The 5,512-nt window shown below is 41.2% G+C and overlaps 1 protein-coding gene across 1 annotated transcript in view; it reads right to left on the bottom strand.

Moving 5' to 3' along the window:
- LOC308592942 (proto-oncogene Mas-like) overlaps positions 1-5,512 on the bottom strand; it is a 106,149-nt gene that overhangs the window by 56,185 nt on the left and 44,452 nt on the right. The window lies entirely within an intron of this gene.

Below are 5,512 nucleotides of genomic sequence, written 5' to 3'. Positions count from 1 at the left end.
CAGGAGGTTCTGAAAGAGAAGTCGGCAGTAATGTCACATTTTTTCTTATTAAGTATAACTCGGTTTTCTTTTTGTTGTTCAGTTCCTAGGATTCTCCCCCAAATAGGGCAAGCTTTCTGATATATCTATATCGGCTCCCCCCTAACCAAGGAGGCTGTTTTTGATGGATGGGAAGCAAACACGTGCGGGGGGGGGGCAGCTGTTTACCGAAGTAGTAGTAGCACCTTTAAGAAGCAAACATACTTTATAGATAAACAAATGAACAGATACCCCTGGTGGTGGTGATTCAGAAGATTTATATTATTCTCCCCCCCCCCCCCAATGCCCCAGCCAATTTCCTAGTGCAAGGAAACTGTAGCCTCATACACAGCATGATGGGAAGACTTAGCAGTCCTCCTTGCCTACCAGGTTCTCTTCTTCCTGAGGTTGATGGGAAAATTTCCAAGAGCAGTCAAGAAACCCAAGTAGCTAATGTGAAGACCTCTGGTGATGGGGTGGGGATGTAATTAGCCTTCATTTGTAAGGACCAAGAGTAAGGGGAGAAGAAACTCTTCAGTGGGATAACTATTGTTCTGTAGCTTCACACTAAGTGTTTAGTCACTCACAGAACAGAGAAAGGAATTCAAGAATTCAAGAGAGTGTATATGTTAAGCGGAATCCCATCATTGTGTTTGCTTCTAGGAACATGGATATCTGCTCTCTTCATATTGCCTTAATAAGACCAACTTTCCCAAGACTTCACTGATCAATCAGAGGTGAATTTCCTGCACTGGACTTGGATCACTTGAAATGACCCAGTCTGTTCTGCGTACCTGTTAAAATACATTAATCTCATTGTGTCTGGATACAATGTTTGTTCTCTCCCTTGGCAAAACCTCAGGAAGTGACCTTATACTGAGTCAGACTATTGGTCTATCAAGAGTGGGACTTGTCAAACAGACTCTCAGTGCCACTCTGTAGCATGTTAAAAAGTGGTCTTTCCAACCCTACCTGGAATTAACCTTCTGCAAGCACTGCAGCTCTGGCCTCTCCTGTAAATGTTTCACCCAACCTTGTGACTAACTGCAGATCAGCAGTCTTTAGAAATGGTGAGTGCAAGAGAACAAGGGCACAGCATCTTGCACTGGAATGGCAGGTCCTAAGGACTTAAGAGAAAAAAATGTGTCCCCACTCATGCCCCATGGAGAAAATGTAAAATCTTACCAGTCTCACTCAAAGGTGCAAAACGGTCCCCTTCTGTTCTTTGTCTGGGTTTAATTTGATTCTCTGCCTCATAGGGCAAGAGGATGCTCTTTATCTGGATATGAGATAATTATCAGTTCTCCATGGAGGAGGAGACTATTGTCATATATGTCCCAAAAGGCAACAGTCATGGAGACTAGGTTTGTAATCGGTGCTGGACGAAGCAGCTCATGTCTCACGTACTTCTTTATCTGTACCATACAAATGGAATAACTCTAGACCTCATATCCAGATTTCTAATCAAGGCTGTCTAAGCAAGATAACATTTCCTGGCCTTTTAACGGCCAAAAGCATTTGCCCCTATGTACCTTTTATTGGGTGGGGGAGTTGACTATTGGTGGGGAGACATGACTACCTAGGGTGGGAGGTAAGGTTGCTCTTGAGTAGGCCAACTAGGTGGAGGGGGGCAAGGAGTCAGAGCCATTTGTTGTGACCCATGGAAGGGACCTGATCCACCAGGTCATCCGTCATGCCCCCCTTCATTAGCAGGCAATTCCATAGTAACCAATGTTATGCTTATTTCTTTTCACTTATTTCATAAAATTTCAATAAAAAAAACAACACACCCCAAAGCAGCTTACAAAAGAATGAACAGAAAAATCAAGAAAAATCACAACCATATTTTAAAACATGCAAAAGTTAAAATACTGAAGCAGATTGAATAGATGCTAAGCTTTGTTATGATATATTGTCCTTACGGTAATATTATTTGAACTCCAATTAACATTAATATCTACAGTAGTACCTCGGGTTAAGAACTTAATTCATTCTGGAGGGCCATTCTTAACCTGAAATTGTTCATTACCTGAGGTACCACTTTAGCTAATGGGGCCTCCCGCTGCCGCCACCATGCGATTTCTGTTCTCATCCTGAAGCAAAGTTCTTAATTGAGGTTCTATTTCTGGGTTAATGGAGTCTGTAACCTGAAGTGTCTGTAACCTGAAGCATCTTTAACCCGAGGTACCACTGCATTTAATATATATAAGAAGCAATTGGATGTGGCCATTATGAGTTTTGGAGCAAGGTGTCAGCACTGTGATGATGTTGACACATAGCTCTCCTTTTCCCTAACATATGAATCGGGAAAGACTGTGAAAACTTTGAACCAGTGTCTTGATGCAGTAGTGGTCTGGATAAGGGCTGATCAACTGTGTTTGAATTCGAGGACAATGAGGGCTCTTTGGGTGGGGAGGGGTTCCCCATGTTTTGGAAATTGGCAAGTTCCCTGTTCTGAGTGGAATTGTGATCCCCTTTGAAGGAGCCAGTGTGAAGTTTTGGGGTAGTTCTGGATTCATCTGTGTCACTAGATGCTCAAGTGTCCTCTGTGTCCCCCATTCACAACCCCAGATCATATTTTGGTTGACCCTTGCGCCAGGACATTTGCAAGTGATGAGACGTGAAAGCAATGTTTGGATTTAAAATGTGTCATGCTTATTTAACACAGTTAAAGTTCTGCAAATGGGTAACAGTTACTATATAAAGCAATTCCCAACAGCATGAACTCCTATACATCTGAGGCATAATGTTGTTGTACCTGTCCCTTCAAAGTGTTGGGCAAGCTCCAGGGTAGTTTATTCCCTGCTCATAGTCATTCCTTGGAGGTGCATTTACAGTGCTATCCAAACCCAAGATCTGCCAGGATTAATGAATTTAAAATTTCTTTCCATTCATTTTGTTTTTCCCCATTTTCACACACAAAATCCATGCCCAAAATGTCTTACAAAAAAAGAAATAAACAGGGATACAGTAAAACACACACTCACACTACAAAAAAGCATTTGTCTTTTACTGGGTGGGGAAGGTGACTATTGGTGGGGAGACATGATTGAGTACGGTATAGTGGGGGGTTGCTCTTGAGTACCCAAGTATGGAGTCAGAGCCATTTGCTGTGACCCGTGGAAGGGAGCTGATCCACCCGGTCACCCATCTCTCCTCTTTAATGATGATGATGATGATAATAATAATAATAATAATAATAATAACAACAACAACAACAACAACAACAATAATAATAATAATAATAATAACAATAATAATAACAATAATAATAATACCCCAGCCACTCTGGGTGGCACCCAACAGAATACTGCTACTACTACTACTACTACTACTACTAATAATAATAATAATAATAATAAATAAAATGACAAGATATCGAACATTAAAAAATCCCTTAACAGGGCTGCATCAGATGTCTTCTAAAAGTCAGATACTCATATATTTCCTTGACACATGATCGGAGGTTGTTCCATAGGGCAGGCGCCACTACAGAGAAGGCCCTCTGCCTGGTTCCCTGTAACCTCACTTCTGGCAGTGAGGGAATTCCCAGATGGCCCTCGGAGTAGAACCTCAGTGTCTGGGCAGAACGATGGGGATGGAGACGCTCTTTCAGGTAATCAGCAGGCAATTCAATGGTTAGAATACTGAAGCAGATCAAATATATGCTAAGCTTCTTCACATGATATATTATTTGAACTCCAGTTAACATTAATATCTATTTAATATCTATATGATATAATATAGATATAATATCTATATCTATATGATATAATATAGATATAATATCTATATGAAGCCATTGGATGAGGTCATTAGGAGTTTTGGAGCAAGGTATCCACAGTGCGATATGATGTTAACACAGAACTCTCCTTTTCCATAACATATGAATCGGGAAAGGCTATGAAAGCTTTGAACCAGTGTATAGATGGAGTCGTGGTCTGGATGAGGGTTGATCAACTGTGTTTGAATTCCAGGAAGATTGGGCTCTTTGGATGGGTGGTCCCCATTTTTTGGAAATTGGCAAGCTCCCTTTTCTGAGTGTTGTTGCACTCGGTTTGCAGGTACGTTAACAATGCAATCCAAACCCAAGATTTGCCGAGATTACGGAGTAAAAAATTTCATTTCATTCACTTTATTCCCATACGAAAACCCATGCCCAAAGTGGCTTACAACAACAAAACAGGGATGCATTTCAAACAAACCATACAAAAACAATTTCATAATAACAAAAAACAACAACATAGTGATAATACCATGATAACATTGGAAAACAAAAATATAATTACATAAAATAAACCACATGTCAATAGTATAACAAGGTCATCTAAACAGCATGTAGCCTCCAACATCAAAAAGAACAAGGGAGTTTCCCAATAACTCTCTCATTCAAAGGTATATTTTTTTTACAACCTAGAGACTAAGGTTGGATGAGCAATCTTCAGATTTCTTGAACACAAGACAAGAGCAGCCTGCTGCGATGGTAGGTGCTAAGGAGTTGTGGAAAGAAATGTGATACCAGTTGTGTCCCAAAGAAGAATGTACAGTTTTTCTATTCTCAGTCCAACTTGTACAGATGATTCCACCCGATCTTTGTCTTGTCTATTTCAGCCTGTGCAATATAGGTACACAGTGTGGAGCATTTTGAGCTATAGGGCTTTATATCTCGATGGCCAACATTTCAGGGGCTGTATACCATGGGTGGGGTGGGGGTTCACAGAAGAAAAATTGGGAGAAGAAGAAACATGACTCCTGCCTTTGTAGAGTAGAATACATTTCAACTGCACAAACCTCAAAATTGTCAACAAAACCCAATTCTCTTTTTCTGGTGAGCAATACTCATCAATGCAGTCCACGGACAAAATACAGCCAAAGGACTCTTACGAAAGGTTCCTAAGTGGGATCGAACAAGGGGGGTCCATTTCTTGTCTGTCATTTTCCTCCTCATTCAAAACCCGCTGGAGGATCACCAGTAGGCTCTCCCTAGATTGACCTCCCTTCTTCCTCCCAAACAGAAAATAAAGCAAGGGGTTCACACAGCTGTTGAGCGAGGCACACAAAAAGGGATAACGGAGTCGAACGGGTATATTCAGGCCTAAAATTAATATACCGAGATAAACGGCATTGAGTGGGAAAGCAAACATGAGGAAGAAGAGGAGTGTAAGTAAAATAACCATTAAAAGCCTTCCCCGCTTTCGTGGGTGTGATTTAAAACAGACTTTGATGAAAAGGATCACAGTTGAAATTGTCATGAGTGGGAGGCAAAGCAGTCCAGTCAAGAGAAATTGAAAATATATTGTGAGGATATAATGATGGATGTTATCTGGTGTAAGGGGAAATGTTTCTTTGAGAATATAGAGGACTATGGAGAGCAGACAGGAGAGGACCCATATGAGGACACACAGAATGGTGGACAAATGGGTCGGCCGGTGGCACCGATGCCAAATAGGGAAGAGGACAGACACACATCTGTCAATGCTGATGGCTGTCAGAA

This window comes from Podarcis bocagei (genome assembly GCF_964188305.1).
Source record: "Podarcis bocagei genome assembly, chromosome: 8".
In the NCBI taxonomy this organism is placed as follows: Eukaryota; Metazoa; Chordata; class Lepidosauria; order Squamata; family Lacertidae; genus Podarcis; species Podarcis bocagei.
Note: the sequence above shows the minus strand (reverse complement) of the source record. Positions and strands in the feature narration are given on the sequence as shown.